Below are 18286 nucleotides of genomic sequence, written 5' to 3'. Positions count from 1 at the left end.
ATGTCTCTGTCACTTCCTCACTGGAGCCGCGACTCCCAGCACTTGGTGATCTCGCACGCCTTCTGTCACGTCGACTTCTGGACCTGCGAGATCGATCTGGGGTCTGCCGTTGCTGGCCGGGACGTTTTCCCCTGCGGGATGTCTCTGTCACTTCCTCACTGGAGCCGCGACTCCCAGCACTTGGTGATCTCGCACGCTTTCTGTCACGTCGACTTCTGGACCTGCGAGATCGATCTGGGGTCTGCCGTTGCTGGCGGGGACGTTTTCCCCTGCGGGATGTCTCTGTCACTTCCTCACTGGAGCCGCGACTCCCAGCACTTGGTGATCTCGCACGCTTTCTGTCACGTCGACTTCTGGACCTGCGAGATCGATCTGGGGTCTGCCGTTGCTGGCGGGGACGTTTTCCCCTGCGGGATGTCTCTGTCACTTCCTCACTGGAGCCGCGACTCCCAGCACTTGGTGATCTCGCACGCCTTCTGTCACGTCGACTTCTGGACCTGCGAGATCGATCTGGGGTCTGCCGTTGCTGGCGGGGACGTTTTCCCCTGCGGGATGTCTCTGTCACTTCCTCACTGGAGCCGCGACTCCCAGCACTTGGTGATCTCGCACGCCTTCTTTCACGTCGACTTCTGGACCTGCGAGATCGATCTGGGGTCTGCCGTTGCTGGCGGGGACGTTTTCCCCTGCGGGATGTCTCTGTCACTTCCTCACTGGAGCCGCGACTCCCAGCACTTGGTGATCTCGCACGCCTTCTTTCACGTCGACTTCTGGACCTGCGAGATCGATCTGGGGTCTGCCGTTGCTGGCCGGGACGTTTTCCCCTGCGGGATGTCTCTGTCACTTCCTCACTGGAGCCGCGACTCCCAGCACTTGGTGATCTCGCACGCCTTCTTTCACGTCGACTTCTGGACCTGCGAGATCGATCTGGGGTCTGCCGTTGCTGGCGGGGACGTTTTCCCCTGCGGGATGTCTCTGTCACTTCCTCACTGGAGCCGCGACTCCCAGCACTTGGTGATCTCGCACGCCTTCTTTCACGTCGACTTCTGGACCTGCGAGATCGATCTGGGGTCTGCCGTTGCTGGCCGGGACGTTTTCCCCTGCGGGATGTCTCTGTCACTTCCTCACTGGAGCCGCGACTCCCAGCACTTGGTGATCTCGCACGCCTTCTGTCACGTCGACTTCTGGACCTGCGAGATCGATCTGGGGTCTGCCGTTGCAGGCGGGAGCGGTTTTGCCTACGGGATGTCCCTGATGCTTCCTGATTGGAGCTGCAGCTCCCGGCACTTGGTGGTCTCACGCGGCTTCTGTCACAACAACTTGAGGAACTGCCAGATGGATCCGGGGTCTGCCATTGCAGGTGGGGACGTTTTCCCCTGTGGGATGCCTCTGTTTCTTCCTGACTGGAGCTGCTACTCCCAGAACTTAGTGGTCTCACACATCTTCTGTCACAACGACCTCTGGACCCACCAGGTCGATCTGGCGTCTGCCGTTGGAGGCGGGAGCGGTTTTGCCTGCGCGATGTCCCTGTTTCTTCCTGGCTACGGGTGCGACTCGCAATACCTGATGGTCTCACGCGGCTCCTGTCATGGGGACTTGTGGACCCGATAGGTGGATCTGGGGTCTGACGTTGCAGGCGGGAGCAGTTTTGCCTGCAGGATGTCCCCGATTGTCTCTGCCTGGCCTGGCGCTGCCCAGCACTTGGTGTTGGCACATGGGTTCTGTCACGCAGAGTTCTGCGCTGGCCCTGTGGATCTGGGGCCTGACCTTGCTGGCAGGAGCCATTTTGTGTGAGGTCAGGCCCAGGACTGGTGGAGGAGCTGCTGTCCTGTGTGCCCAGGTCAGGGATGTCCAGCTCTGACTCATTCCCGGGGGCTGTAAGGGGAAGCGGGAAGGTCAAGGGCTCCCCAGGCCCAAGGCAGGCTGGGCCAGAGCAGTGCCCCCAGCCCTCCTGGAGCAGAAAGGCTCTGCCAAGCCATCCTGGCCACCTGATGCCAGGCCCTGCATGGCCCCAGCCCAGGGGCACCTGTGTGCTTTGTCTCTTACCTGTGTCCAGAGGAGCACAACTGCCACATTCCCAGCTGGTTGCGCTGTCTGTCAGGCTGGAGCAGCGTTTGTGGGTACCCTCGGCAGCACAGGAGCTGCACAGGAGCATTTCCCAGGGCCTGGGGAAGCAAAAAGGTTGATGGCCGTGAGGACAAAGTGTCAAAAGCATGGGATATCTGGCCAAGCTCTCCTTCAGGCTCCTTCTGCTTTCAGCCCTTGCCAAGGCACAGATCCTCTGCAGAGCCCCCCACGGCCCCCCTCTGGCAACTTACCCCTCTTCCTCTGCCTCCTCTCTGCCTCCTGGATAAAGACACTCTCTGGCATTGCACTGGTGGTGCCTCACTCCCAGGTCCCTGAATGCATCGCCTTCCTCCCATAATGGCTTTCTGACAGGGAAAAGGAAAACTGATGAGCTCTGCCTGCCCTGGCATCTGGCAGGTGAGTCCCTGCCCTTTCCACTGTGCCATTTCCAACTCCTGTGAGAAGCTGAACGTGGCCCTCCCAAAGCAGTGCAGGGCCAATACTTGCAGCCTCCTGTGTTGTGAGCCAGGCAGAAGGACGCCAACCTGAACGGGATTCGGATCCCCACATTGAACATATCCATGAGAAATTCCCGATGGCCTCTGCAGAGGGGGCACTGGAAGGCTAAAATACCTGCAGACAGAGCCTGTCCCTGCAGGAGAAACAAGCAGCGCTGAGTGAGGCCCTGGTGCTGCTGAGCCCCTGCTGTTTCCCTGGGTGTGAGGAAACTACTCCTACTTGGATGCAGTCCCTGTGGAACCAGATGCTTTTGCACTCTGGGCACACCATGGTCTTGAAAGTCTTTCTGTCCTCCACAGGCTCCATGCAGGTGACGCATTGGGTGCCTGGCTCGGGAGTCGCCTCCACTGCCTGCTGTGGTCTGTGTGCAGGGCAGTAGGAGCTGGGGACACAAGAGATGGGTGGGGTGAGAAGTGCTGGGCTCCTCCCTGGTGGTGGAGAGGAGGGGGAAGGAGGTACCTGTACGGTGCAATGTACTGGGTGACACAGCCAGCCTCCTTGGCACAGGGCAGGTGGAAGCTCAGGTCACACTCCATTTCACAGCAGGTGATGGTGGCCCCGCTCTGGCCACAGATGAAGCAGCGCTGGAAAGAGCACAACAGCCCCATCAGCAGCAGCCCTGGGGTCTCCTCCTGGTCCCAGAGCTGTTGGCAAGGGCTGGTCTTCCTTTCTTGGAGTCTGGGCTAAGCTCCAGCAAACCTCGCCTGGTACAAATCTCCCCGCTCATGTCAGGCTCTCACCTTCTGTGCCAGCCGGTGGACAGCCAGTAGGATATCCTTTGGGAGAAAGCCCAGGAATCCTACCCGCTTATTCCCTTGCTGATGAAGGAGAGTGGCAAAAAACTGCAGGAAAGACGATGCGCTCGTAAGGACAGAGTGGCAGGGACTGTGTGTTGGAAAGCTGGAGGGAACCCAGAGAGCAACTCACCAGGCAGAACATGTGGGCACAGAGCCCACATCTCTCAAGTTTTTCCCCACAGATGTCCGGGTCAGCCTCTGATCGTTTACACAGCAGGCATGCTGAAAGGGAGAGAGTCAATGGCACCAGGAATGGCACCTCTGCGGGGCTGGGGACAGCATCCCTGTGGGATTGACCCCAAGGGCTGCTCTGTGACTGCTCTGTGACTGCCTGGATGAAGGACAGGGCTGGAGGCCTTGGAGAGGATGGGCCATTGTGGGCACAGGTGTCCCAGCAGGTGCCTCCTGCCCCAGCTGGGCCCGGCTTGCTGAGCAAAGGAGGGCCCCAGCCCCGAGATGGCTGGATGGCTCCTGCCTCCCCTGCCACCACTTCCAGCCCTGCACTGGCCATCCTTGACAGCCCCTCTGCCCGGCTGTGGGAGGGGCACTTTGGTCTCACCTGGGTCACTCACTCCGGGGGCTTCCTCTGTCCTGTCTGACATGGTGCGTCTCAGCGGTCAGACCCTGACACTGGAACACTGAGGTCTGCTCCACTCTTCTCCGCTGGCTCTGAAATAGGAGAGAGGCTTCTGCCCCTCTCCCCCTTCTCTTGTCCAGTCAAGGAACACCACAGTCACCTTGAGATGCTCCTTTGCTGATTGTGAGAAGTGCGAGGTGGACGACGTTGCAGCACAGGCTGAGAGCCTGAAACTGTGAGGCTCTCCCTGGGCAGCTCTATCCTCCTCTTCCTTCTCCTCGCGTTGTCAGGTAACACTGACACAGGGCCTGAGCCCAGGGTTCCCTTTTGTACCCTTGGCCCCATAGGTCACAGTGGCCACTGTGACATCAGCAGCGTGCACCTGGAATATGGGCGGGATTGGCCTCAGCCCCCACCACCCACTGTGACACCTCCCCTCGGCAGCCGAGGTTCCGAGGCAGGTCTTATGTCAACAATAATAGAAAGCATAATTTGCCCCCACCTTAAATTCAAAGCTGTGAGGACAGTTATTAATACTATGTTTAAACAGGCGGGCAGTTAAATTCCACCCTAACATCCAATCCCATCAGATCTCGGAAGCTCAGCAGGGTCAGTCCTGGTTAGTACTTGGATGGGAGACCTCCTGGGAACATCAGGGGCTGTAGGTTCTAGTCCTGAGGACTTCACTGTCACAGTCCAAGCTTGCTCGGCCATGGCAGATGATCCTTAGGACTTAAACGGTGGGGCCAGTTCTGCGCACCCTGTGCCTCCCCCAAAAAATCCACTGTGCAGGCTGGAAGGGCACACCCACATGAGGAGAGCCCTTCCCAAATCTTCATTGGTGAAGCCCAGCCACACGTACAAATTTAAACACATTATAATCTCTTAAAATTCCTTGTTTGAGGTGAAAATTTGATATAGAAGTTACTGATTTGACAGATGTATCAACAGTTACTTTCCTGCTGTTTCAAATGAGTCACTTTACCTTGATTTATTTGCAATAGAGGCTGAATCTTACTTGCACTACCTTAGTCCAGTGCTTGGTCCAGCCTGAGAGACAGCTGGGAATGTGACAGTTCTGCTGCTCTGGACACAGGCAAAAGGCAAAGCACTCGGGTGTCCCTGGGCTGGGGCCAGGCAGGGCCTGGCAGCAGGTGCCCAGGATGGCCTTGGCAGAGCCTCTGCAGCACAGGTCTAAGTGGACATAACATACAGGAATAGATATTCATTTCATACCAAGCATACAACACCAGCAACATCTGTCCCCTGTATTTATAAATATAAAAACTCAGTAAAAAAGTAAAAATTCAGCTCTGTGAACAAATACAAATTATTCATTACATAAACCTGTTATATATGCATGTAAATATACATACATATTTATGCACATACGCATATATAGATGGGTATATATATATGTCTATTATGTATGTATTTTCATTAACTTCTGGGAAACTTTCACCCTAGAAATAACACAGTCCAAATATTTGTAAATCAATCTAAAATATGCTCTCTATTATGTTAGGCAGAATACAAGTTATATAATCTTACAGAGAAAGAGGTATCTGTTCTTTCTCAGCCTTCAGCAGTGGAGCCAGAGGACACAGCAGAAGATCTTCATTATATGATATAATTACCAGAAATCGAACAAAGCAGCACGTCACATTTAAACCATATGTATATATGTATTTCTATATGTATATACATACATACAAAACCCCAAAACATGGAACAAACATCAAACTGAAAATAAACATGTCCCTATTTAGAAACAAAGTCTTAGCAGTTTTTGCCAATATTCTTTCCTGTTAGATTTTTGAAAGGGTTTTGAAAGTAACATTGTTTGGCAGCTTCTTCAAAGAAGAAATATGAAACATTTCTGATCAGTAAAATAAGAAATATTTATTGTTTTGCTTTCACTTTCCTTTTTGCATCCTTATGCTTCTTCCTGCATTCCTGGAAATATTTAAAATACAACATAAAATTATGAATAAAATAATAATGATTAATACAAGTTTCTAGATTCACCTGTATCTTTACATACACTTAAGTAACTGGTCCTGTACATTACAGAGATTCACTAATTTACCTGACGGGACATCATAACATGATGTTATGCACACTTGTATACTACAGAAGTTTAGTTCCTCAGCAATTACAAAATTGCCAGCCTTTCTAGAGGTCCTGAACTAATTCTTCATGCAAATAAGCAGCCGTGTTCCCTCCTCATGCCCACAGTTACCAAAGAAGAGATGTTAAATACTCACCTCAATCAATAATCTTCGTCTATCTTCCCAACCATCTTGTTCTTCACTGAGATCAACTGATCTACAAAATAACTTTGGGCCCTCTGCCCAAAAAAGAACAAATTGATTTCCTTAAACACTTCTGAAAATGCTGCTGTTTGTAAAACTCATGAGCAAGACAGCAATCAAGTCAGAAGGTCTATTCTTCATATTCTTCCTATCATTCATAATCTCTTATCCCCCACAACATGATTGGCTCCAACAGAAATGCTCTGAACTACTGCCCTGTGTACTAAGAAAAACAAAAGGCATCAGCAGTTAATATGCCAAGATAGGAACTGCAGTGAAATTGCACCTGTTTCATTAAGAGCACAGCACCATTACCCCACATCTCCCAAGAAAATTCATGCCTGCTGAGGACTGAGGTCTCACTTTCAACAGGGCCTGTAAATCAGACAGGCTGGAAGATTTCAGTGCACTAATTGTATGAACACAGCAAGACAGTTCATGACCGTTACCTCATATGTCTCAAGAAAAAAACATTATTTAAGACTGTCCTGATAAGTTACTGCATAAGATACCACAAGCAATTCTTGTTGTGGTCTGTGGAACCGTTCGAGGCTGTGAATGTTTGCTCCTGTTTTGTTTGTTTTTAAATACAAAATTCACTATATTCAGAAGAAAAAAAAATCCACATTAATTAGAATCAAGAACGATGTGGACATAAGTGGCTAATAAGAATGTTCAACACTATGAATAGTAACACCAGAAGGAGAGGAAAAAATTAATGATGATATATATGCCTGAAAGGCATTTGTGATTGTTTTTTGGTAAGCCCTAAAAGGCCAGGTACATATTAGGCAATTCTCTGAAAAAAATGGAAGCAAGACAGATGGTCAGCGTTTTTGTTACCAGCAGTTTGTCATGGGATTCTACCTCAATTTAGACCACAAATACGAATGAAAACTTGCAATTTATTTTTTTCCTTAAACCTCTCACCTGTGTTACAGAACAAATAACTAGACAGGACTTCTTCCCTGACTTTCAGTAAGACTTTTGAAAGAAACCAAAAAAGAAGTGACAGTGAGTAAGTTCTGCTGTACCTCTCAGTCGTTCATCATCTTTGGAGAAGAAGAAAAATCTTGTACTTTCTCTTTGTGGCAAGCAAAGAAACCTGGACAAACACAAGGAAACTTTAACATCAAGAAAGTTACTGTCAAATTCCATTAATGCAAGTTAAAGCTGTAGTGCTTCAGAGAAACAGAATGCATGGAAGAACATTCCTCCACAGTAACCAAATACGGTCTCCTATAAAAAAGACCCTTTTATAAAAGAAAATTTACTACGTCTCTGACTTTTGGCCAAACCAAAACTGGTTTGGGTTGAACCAAAATTACCCACTTAATTTCTCCAGTCTTCAACCACAAACTCAGCTTTCATATTTTTATACTCAAGGTCAAAGCAAATGGGCTGTTGGGATGTTTCACTGTTACACTCTGTGCAGCAAGGAATGGTTTTCCAGGATAACTTCTGTTGCTCAGAGATGTGGAATGAAGACAGCAGTTTCCCAGGACCTGAGTGCTGCTATTAATATTCTCACAGCAGCAAATTACTACAACCAAATAGAAAACAAATACAACTTGCATTTCTTGATCCTTTTCAATTTCTGATGCCTCTGGCTCATCATCATCCTCAGAACTGCTGTCCTGGAAACGTGGATCTTCTTGCCATGTGACTTTTCCAGGTTTTATTGTTTCAAGGATGTAGGGCTCTGCAAGATTATCACAATTGAAATAAAAAATCAGATTATTCCTCTACTTGCCAGCAAAAAACCCTACTTCCCAGTGAAGAACTTACATTGGAAAAGCAGATTTAAGAAGGATGGAAACCTCCCCCTCTCGGGCTTTCTGAACTACATCTCTGCTCAGGTATTTTTCACTTTGTTCTGGGGGTCTCTTTCATATCCTGAAACCTTTATTAGTGCATTCAGAACAGTGAATCCTTTCTGAAGTCAACAAAAATGTGGGGGGCTTTGTTTCTTTTAAATCTTTCATTTAACTTCACATGGTTTGTTTTGTTTCCTACCCTACTGACTGACTTAATTCAGTATGTTTTAATCTTGAGTGTGTAACACTTATATCCCCTATAGTCATGGGTCATTCAGTTTCAATTTTCTAAAGGTACAATAAGAAAATTAAGTAAATAATAAAGCAATCTTGAATGTTCTTGGCGTCAACTCCAGATTTGCTTTTGCTCACATTACTCCATTAACACACCTTTGATTTCAAATCTTGTTGGGTTGTGTGAAACTTTGACTTGGCATATCACCTTTTTCCCTGTCTGAGAAATGTAGGGGATGACAACAACGTCCATCACTGTTTAAAAAAAACAAATAAATAATCGTTCTTTCTCAAAACATCCCTTTCAAGATTCCTGGGGCGCAAGCTGAGCTACCACAATCCTGGCAAGTGTAACTGAAGATCATAATGATTCTGCCTCATTACTCACTGTTGCCTCTGAAAATGCCCTGGATTCTGAATTTCTAAGCACCGTAGTCCTGCACAGTGCCCGACGTGAGCCATTCACTAGAAATTGCACTGTCCTGCTCTTACCTTCTTTTACACCTGACTTCTCTGTGTCTCCAAAGAAGGAAAACTTGAAACCACTCGGCTCCTGAGCTGTGTTATTCCCAGAGACAGGTTCCAAATAGTCAGGTGGGGCAGAGTCTTCTGCATCATCTTTGTCCCAGGGTATTCCCTCACGTTTCTCTGATTGGCTCTTTGAAGATCCAAATAAGTCTTTTAAATCAGCAGCAATATCATAATAGACTTCTTCAGACACTTGAGGCAGTTTCTCACTCTCTTCTTTCTTCTTCTTCTTCCTTTTAGCTTTACTGAAATGGGATAGTTGGAGGACAGTAACACAACACAGCTGTTTTTAAAAGAAAGAGCCACCTGGTTCTTGATGTTTTCCTAAACTCAGCCATGCCCATTGATGAGGAGTTCACTTTTAAGGGAGAGAGCAGTGCAGGGGAAACATCTGAGCTTTGATTCTAAAGGCAGGAACAAGCCTCCTTTTTATTACCCACATCATTAAGGGACTTTTCACTTAACATGTGGTAGTTCATAAATGAAGATACTTAGGACAGATTTCTCTTCTGGCAAAAGAAATGTTAAGAGCTAATATGCTTTTTCACAGGATAAGAGCTAATACACATGTCTCTTGAAAACTTCTCAAATCTTCAAGTCCATGACTTGACCTTTCTCACCTTCAGTGAGGACAGAAAATGGCATGCAGAGAGTAGATGGACTACAAAGAAAAGATGACACTGCATGCTGGTTTTAGTGCTCACAATTCCTATTGTATATTGATTTCTGCAATCACAGGGAGGACTAAAGAGAAAATAGCAGTCTGCGTAGTTTCAAACTCAGTCTGCTGCCATAGGCTTCTCTCTAAGGGGAGAAACATCACAACTATAGTTACCAAGCTGTAATATTACCTCTCCTTTTCTGTAGTACTTGGTTTCCTTTCAAAAACTGCGTGGTCCTGTCTGGTGGGATCGTAACGGAGGGCATTAATGTCTCTAAGAAAACAGAAAGGCAAAGAGAAACCATGAGACACTCTAAAGGCTCAAATGAAAGCTACCCCAAACCTTTACAGTAGGATACAAATTCAAATTGGCTTCTTCACCAAAATCACTCCAAAATGTAATTGACATTTAGAAAGTCCCTGCTAGTCAGTGCCTGGGAATTCCATTAAATACTGACTTCAAATACACACAAGAAAGGAAGTACTTTCCTCAGCCATCTAGGCAGAAATTTTGGTTAGGAAACACCGGCAAAACTTAAGCCTCCCTAGAACTCCTTCACTGATGGCAGATGATTCATACTTGAATTTCTTGGCACTTGTTGCTGTTTTACTTGGCTTAGGCTGTTCCAGGTTGATGTTCAAGAGGCTTCCCAGTATCTGCAGAGTTTTCTTTTTCTCTGCAGCAAGGTCGTCTTCCTCATCTGCCTTCAAGCTCTTTGTCTCTGCTAAGATAACAAGAAATACATTATATTTTCCCTGCTAAGCCTGTGATATTTGATGCATAGTATCACTACAGTACTAGCAGAGCTCACGTCTATCAACACATCGCTTCCTTTATCTAAAAGCTACTCAGAGACTTTGTCCCTTGCACTGTAGAAAATCTTGGGTTAGAACAGTTCTGGGCATCTATTTCATGTGAAGGCCAGATCAGGTATTTAACATGTTTCCTGCTGCTGTCATGTAACTGCAACCCCTCTGCCACTGCTGATGCTCTACAGAAGATCACATGAAAGCAATGAAGGGAATAGCAGAGTGAGGCAAAAATTTAAGTTTCAGAAAGAAATTGAATCCTGAAAACTGGGTTAATTTCTTTTTCTTGGGGGTGGATATTCAAACTTTTTCTATTTTCAGCTTTTCTGCCTTCTGCTGCTAAAGAAAAAAAATGACCCTACTTAAAACTGCCAAATCAGCCACAGGCTGCAGGATGGCTACAAAACAAACAGTTTAAATGAATATAATGATCCAAAAGGGGGTTTTTCTAAGTCACCGCTTACCCAGTTTTTCAATGTGGATAAACACATTCTGATATCATGCTGTATTAAAAATAGTCTCAAATGTTGTTTTATTAGGCACATGTGCCTCACTCAGCTGTTCCAAATACTTTTGCAGCATACACCTTTAAGAAAGCACAGCCACCCCTGGTGTTTCTCATGCAGAGCCACAGCAGAGGTGGGTGGTTTTCTTTTAAGGGATCACCAAAGAAGCCAAAGGAGGCCATAAGGTGCTTCAAAAGCTAAAGCTCCATGATATGGCTCCATTACTACCAGTAACCAGGAAGTATGGGCAGCTTTACCTTCCTCCTCACTGTCACTCTCCAGGAATCGGGCGTCCATGCGGAATCTTTCATCGGTGCCAAATCGGGACTGCAGCCTCAGGAGCTAAACAAATGAAACAAGTGCTCTTAAGCACTGGAGGAGGAAATCAGCAACGTTCAATCCCTTTCTTTTCATACTTCATGGCAACATACTAATAATCTTTAGCTCTTGAGGCCTTTTCCAGGAATTTCTTTGGATACAAAGATAACACCACACATTATTTCCTCCATGGCCACTCTTTCCTCTGTTGAAGGGAATTCTATTTTAAATTGATATAAACCATACTCAGTAATAATACAAGCCTACCAGTTCTGTTCCTCTGAAGTGGCCCTATAGACTCTCAGAGGAAAATTAAATTCCAGTGATGGGTTCACTCACTTTTTCCCCAGCTTTGCCTTCAAACTGTGGCTTAATTATGAATCGTTCATTGTCCGTGTTGTCTTCCTCGTCCTCACTGCTGTCAAACAGTTTGCCTGAAGGCTTGGGAGCAGATGTATCCTTTGTTAAACAAAAAGGAAAAACAAAAGAAGGAGGTTATTTACATCTGAGAATATAAATCAGTACCAACTTTGTTCATGTCCTTTCCAGTTTTCCTGAAAAAGTGGATTTCCTGCACAACCCTGTGCATTTCCAGCACTGATCAACATGCTGCCAATCTTATCTTGTATACACACCTCGTGCAACTCTGGTTTATAATTATAAAATTAAAATTATGATTATTCCATTTCATCATGGGCAAAATATCCACGTAATGGTGTCCAGGTTTAGCCTAGCTTTTTACCAACTCTCGACTGGCCCCCCTTCCCCCCTCTCAAAAGCCTCCCCAGCAAACGGAAGAAACACTGAAAAGAAATTAACTCAAAAGAAACTGAAATGAATAAAAAGAAGAAATTATATTTTCTAACATTCACAATCACACTGTGTACACAGTACGTAGGATCCCACCCCCAGGGGAAAGGGAAAAGGGGACTGATCAACAAGAAAATTGGGAAGAAACAAAACCAAACCAAAAAAAACCCAAATGAAACAGACAAACACAATTAAAAACTTCAAGGAAGGGGAACAAGCATGAAACAATCTCACCCAGGACAGGAGAACCACCAGCAACCGAAGGGATCAGACTCCAGCCTCTCCCACCAGCAACCCCGGCCAAGGAAAAAGGGACAACCAAAACCAAAAACCCCTCCTCCCCTACTATGTGGAAGACACATGTGGAATACTTGTAACTTCCTTAGATACAGTGGTTACTGAGGAAGCCATGGGTAGAACCATTACAAATGGGCAACTCAGATTTTACAACAGTTAAAAAATTGCAAATTTCTGATTACATCAAGGAAGGTAAAAATGTCAATGGCTAAATAACGATAATGGTCCTAATCTCAATACATTTATAAGGCAAAATCCCAACAAAAGCAAACCCAATGCTTTAAAGTTTTAGCAGAGATGCGATTAAAAAATGTCATAGATAAGAAGTTCTATTTGAGAAAAAAATAAGTATTTAATTGTACTAAACCATGGCAGTAAAATCATGAGGAGTCTGCTAATGATAGTAAAGACGAAACCTTACACAGTTCTTTGGAGCTCAACAAAAACAAGATACTGCCTTAGCACTTCATCCAGTCTCAGAAAGAGCAGAGTACTTCTGTACTGCTCAAGCCCAATCTCCTCCCCAGCCTTTGCCTAAAAGCAGAGGAATTTCAACACTAATTATACAGAAGTTCTTTCTCTTCTAAGTTAGAATACCTTCTGTACCAATCTCAAACTCCTTCCAAATTCTCCAAGCTCTCAAGCTTTCTCAGATGAATGGTTAAGTTCTTTCAAACCTGTCTGATGTTAATTCAAAACTTACCTACATTTCTCTGGCACTTCACTAGGAAATCTAATCTTCAGAACAAAAGGCATGGTCACACAGGGCTTTTGCCTAATAACACTTACTTCTCCAGGCATATTTCCCAAACTTGCGTCTTTTTTCAATGTCTCATTTTCCGTGTCTGAATCGAATAGGATGTGTTTGTGCTTCCCTGCTGGCTGGCTGTCCTAGGAAAGGGGGAAATGTCAGGTCAAACACAGCAAGTACTTGCTGCACTAATACAGAAGTATCTAAAAGGCGTTTCCATGACCTCTGCTATTCCTCCTGCAACTCCAGAGGCATTCCAGGGACGAGATATGCAGGATTTTGTATATACTCAAAACTGGCAATGTATCAGAAAATCCAGACTATGATTTTTAGGAATCTTAATTCACATACATTAATTACCCTTTTCCTTGTACTCTGGACTATTCAGATAAAAGTTGTGAGTGTAATTACCAGATTCGAAAGTGCTCCTTGAATGAGTTTCTTTTGGAGTTCTCTCTCCCTGTGTCTCTCCTCCAGAGCCGCCAGCCTCCTCTGGTTGTCCTGTTCCTGTTTGTCTCTTGCAGATTCCTTTGAAGCAGTAGCATGAAGACAAAGCTCCTTATCTTCTAGAAGGCTTGTCTTCCTGTTCTCACATGTATTAGCTTCGCATTCTGGCTTTTTATTGCTTACATTCATCTTCATTTTTTTGGAAAGCAGTTTTGGGCTCTCCCGTTGCCGTTTAACGTGTTTCAGAGCCCCTGCAGCGTTGCTGTCCCTGTCACTGCTCTCACTGTCACTCTGATCAGGGCTGGGAGAGGCAGCTCCATGCTCTGAACTGTGGTCTTGTGGAGAACTCCTGTCTTTTTTCTTCCCCTGTAAACATGGCCTGGAAACAGGCTGATGTCTCTCATCTGCTGAGGAGGCACCAGGTGACGGTGCCTCATGCTGCTCACTGGGCACATTTTGTCTCTTTTTACTGCTGACTTGAAGTGCACACAATGGATGGTTCTTGGGCTGTCTTTTAGATGACTCCTCCCCAGAAGAAAATACACAAGCTCCAAGTCCTAAACCCACAGACCCCTTCTTTAACCCAGTACTGTCCTTAGTTGACTCTTTCACACAAAGGGACCCCATTCCCCTGAAGGGCTGATATTTCAAACGTGAATTATTTTGTCCCTTGGAGCTTTCCTTATTCTCCCCTGCTAAAATATCAGCCAGCACATCGTCAGGAGTGATGCTTTTTTTTTTATCTGCAGGGTGACATTTAGGAAGTTTTGGTTTATTTGCATTACCCTTAGGATTTTCTTCAGCAGGGGACTGAGCAGAACTCTGTGCACCATCAGATTCCTCTGCAGGTGTCCCAGTGTTTTTGGCAGCCAATGCTTTTAAGTCATGTAAGGAAAGGTCTAAGCGGTAACAGTTTTGCATCATGGACTCATAGTCAGAACTGATTTCAGACTCCCCTTGCTCAGACTCCGAGTGAGAGCTCTCACTATCACTTGTCTCTGCTGTACTGGTAACTGCTGAAGTTTGCAATGCACCAATTTTGGATTTTTTAATTTTCCACTTTTTTTCAATGTGTTCTCCTTCCACATTTTGAGTTTTCAGTGATGAGTCATTTAACAAACCACTTTTTTTGTTAGCTAGGATTTTTTTACTTTCCACCTTCATCTGTTCAGAATCTTCTAAAATTGCAGTTTTGCTGCTATTTGGATCTGGAGTTTTACCTTCAGCAATAATTTCATCTGTATCTGCTGAATCATAACCATTACCATATTCCACAGTCTCTTTGTAACTTCCTTTAGTGGTTTTCTTCATGGCATCTGGCTTGCTTAAGGACCAGTGACTACTGTATTTTAATCCAAAATCATCCCCAGTGATTTCCAAGGGGTCACTTTCAGTCTCAGCATTTCCAGCTTTCCATTTTTCTGTCTCTTTCTTTACCATGGCTCTGATCTCCTCTTCAGAATCAACATCACTGTCAGAAACACTCGTGTTATTTCGAGCTGTAACTCCACTAACATTCCTCTGATCTGATGATAAACCTTTGCCTGGCGTTTTACGATCCAGACTCCTCGATGGAGGCAATTTCAACTCGTCATTGGGTTTGGGGTTTGATCTCTGGCTCAGCTGTGGTGAGCTGGTGTGTTTTGGACGGGGCTGGCACCCAGAGGACAGAGCTGCTGCTCCATTCAGGGCCTCACTGCACAGTGGCCTCGGTTTTTTAGGTGGTTTCTTCATCCCAGAGAACTCTCCTTGTCGTTTCCTGTTTGCACTGACATCTCTCCCTTCCAAGTGCTGGGTGAGCTCAGGCACAGGAGCTGCTTGTGCCCGGTCTGGCTCCAGCTTCCTCAGGTTATGGCAGTACTTTGAGGGGTCATATTTCACAATGTTGGTCTGAGTTAAGGAATTAAAACAAGATTCCTCCAGCAAACAGACTCGAGTCTTTCTGAACAGGCTGAATTCTACACGAAAGGACAACAAGGAGCCCTTTTTCATCTCATGTCTTTAAGCAACTGACTTGTGCAGTCTAAGAAACTGCTCCAAATCACACAAATTTACTGCAAGACACACTTGAGGGATTCAGTAAATTGAGTCTGACATAGCAATCAAAATTAAGACTGTTCAGCAACTGTTTCTCCATATGACAGAAGAAGGAAGGGAACTGTGCCTATGCCCAAACAGTAGGAAAAGGATATTTTATTCTTTTGCGGATTCCTGAGGTGGAGGACAGGCAAGACTCTGCCAAATTTACCAACAACCCACTTCTATAGGAAAAGAAAAGTAAACGGTGTTAAACAAAAAGAGAGTGGAAGTAACCCTGGAACAGAGAAAGATGTTTGTTCTTGGATAACAGAACTACTAATAAAAGAACCATCTGTGACTAATTCATTTTTGTTTATGCTCTTTAGTGAGATATAATCGTACTGTGCAACTTAGCCAGCTTCCTTCTCAAAAACAACAAAACCCAAAGCCAACCAAACCCCCAAACTTCTACGACCTGCAAATAAAGAATGATAACAAAGTAGTAAATTTCTTTACTTTGCAAGTACTATGTCTAATATATGGCTTCTGGTTTATGAGTTAACAGCAGCCACTGCACAGACAGAATCACTATTATTTTGCTCTCTTCCCCTTTGCCACACACACACAAAAATCCCTCTAACACCATTCTGTGCTTTGCAAATAATTTTCAAAACTTTCCAATTAATATAATTTTTCCTGTCTTAATTTGCATGTTCAGTGATTTTAATCTTCCTCTTGTAAGCACGTGCAGACCCTAATCCTGAATGTGAAGCACAGAGAGCAGTTCCTGACAGCCCAGCCACCAAAAATTATGTGCTGTATAAAAGTGAGTCACACAGTCTCTTTACAAGCTTTTAAGGGTGACATGAATGTACATTATGCTACAGGCTTATGCAAATTCCCAACATACACAAGGAACAAAGCATTTCCTGATTTAACACCACGAGAGGGGACAAGCAGATCACAATTATTTCCAGTCACTGCAAAGAATCACAGAATCATAGAATGGATTGGGTTGGAAAAGACCTCTGAGATCATCAAGTCCAACCCTTGGGCCAACTCCAGTCCCTTTACCAGATCATGGCACTCAGTGCCACGGCCAAGCTCAGTTGAAAAACCTCCAGGGATGGGGAATCCACCCCCTCTCTGGGCAGCCCATTCCAATGCCTGAGCACTCTCTCTGAATAACAGGAGCCTTCTCCTTGTCTCTACAGGAGGTATTTCTTCAGCCCACTTTTCACAACTTGGACTGTCACCCCCAATAATTACATGTCTTTACATAAGGCACAGAGATTTAGCATAAATTTAGATATAATGAGCTTGCTTTTTCTTGGTTTACTTCTCTTACACATCTCCCCCAGCATACCTTGTGTTCTGGCACCTCTGTACCTGGGACTGCTTTCATGTGGAAGTCCACAACTCCAGCCTTTTTCAGTGATTCCAACAGACATGCTTGGTTATTTCTCTGTGGCTTTTCTTTCTGCAGCTTTGCTTCCTCCCTCTCTGTGGCAAGCCTGTACCAAGAAGTACATCAGACATGGGAAAAGTACTCTACTAAATAAAGCCCATGTGCTGGATTCGAGCTGGCAGGGACCCCCTCCCACAGAACAGCAACCACCCACTGCTCAAGGAATCAACACCTTGACGTTCCCTTTAAGGGAATAACGACATAAATCACGTTGCAGTATCACACATGCATCAACACTCCACCACTCTCTATAAAAACTGAAAGAGTGTAGAAGATGAAAGCACAGCCATAATATTATCAGATAAACAGAAGAAGGGTAACTTGAGCAGCAACACGCATTTTTAAAAAATGATTTTTACCTCTGCAAAAAGCTTTCTTTGGCCAACTCAATTTGCAGTGTCCCTCCTTTCCATTTTGTTTTATTTAAAATTGACATGCCTGCAAAACAACGAGATGGGAAAATAAGTATTTTTTACGTTAAAGAAGCACAGCCCAGACTTCACTACACCTCCTTCTATGACAGGCTGACGTTTCTTTAGCGTGATATTACACCTCACTGCTCACTTGGTTTAAGTTTGTACCTGAAAGGTACCCATAAAATTGAAGCTTAAAGAAGGCAACAGAATAAAACAAGCTCTACCTTGACCACATCCTGTTGTGACATCAGATGTGTTATCAGTAAAACAACCTGGCTCAAAAACATCAACAAGTAAAAACCAGAAAGATGTACTTACACTTTCTAAGCTCGGCATCAGAAATGCTGACACTGACGTAGGCAAAAGTTTTCACAGGGTTCCCTGATCAATGACAAACATCCAGTTAACTTCTGTGTAATATCAGTGTTTCCTTTAAAACTGAAAATTAAGCTATTTTGTGAAAATAAAGTGACTCTGAAGCAGAAATTCCATTTCACGCTTCAAACTGAAAAGCAATGAACCTTGAAAAGATAAAACAAAACATACCCTGATCATCTTTTCTGGTAATAATTTCTGCATCCAAAACATGCCCAAACTTCTCAAATCTTTCCTCCAGTTCGGCCTTAGACACCGTATGGCCAAGCCCTCCAACATACAAACGCTTGGAAACCTGTTCCTTCTCCATGCCTGAAGTCAAAGCATCACACCAGGAACACACACTCCGCTTTCCTGCGGGGAGACAACAACAGCTCACCGACACTGGCGCCGCAGGGGCCAGTGCGCCTGGAATGTCAAATTACGGGCAAATCGCTCCCCCAACAGCGCTCCCTGCTCTGTCCAGCGCCCGCAAACCCCGCGCTGCTGCTCCGCACCGGGGGCTGCCTTAAACCTCGAATCGCATCACCGGCTGCGCGATCGTGAATGGCAGCGGC

General features: G+C 45.4%; 1 long non-coding RNA gene and 1 pseudogene across 1 annotated transcript; both read right to left on the bottom strand.

The window, feature by feature from the left end:
- Positions 1 to 5451: 5451 nt before the first annotated feature.
- LOC139669950 (uncharacterized) lies at positions 5452 to 6394 on the bottom strand. Its single transcript, XR_011697360.1, has 2 exons — positions 6225 to 6394; positions 5452 to 5913 (listed from the first exon to the last, which is right to left on the bottom strand). It is a non-coding gene; the product is annotated as an uncharacterized lncRNA (long non-coding RNA).
- A 915-nt stretch (positions 6395 to 7309) lies between these two features.
- Positions 7310 to 16875, bottom strand: LOC139669538 (nucleolar protein 8-like; annotated as a pseudogene).
- Between the last annotated feature and the right edge of the window lie 1411 nt (positions 16876 to 18286).

Source organism: Pithys albifrons, chromosome 3 (genome assembly GCF_047495875.1).
Source record: "Pithys albifrons albifrons isolate INPA30051 chromosome 3, PitAlb_v1, whole genome shotgun sequence".
NCBI lineage: Eukaryota > Metazoa > Chordata > Aves > Passeriformes > Thamnophilidae > Pithys > Pithys albifrons.
The sequence above is the reverse complement of the archived record's forward strand: the minus strand, read 5'-3'. Positions and strand labels throughout refer to the sequence as shown.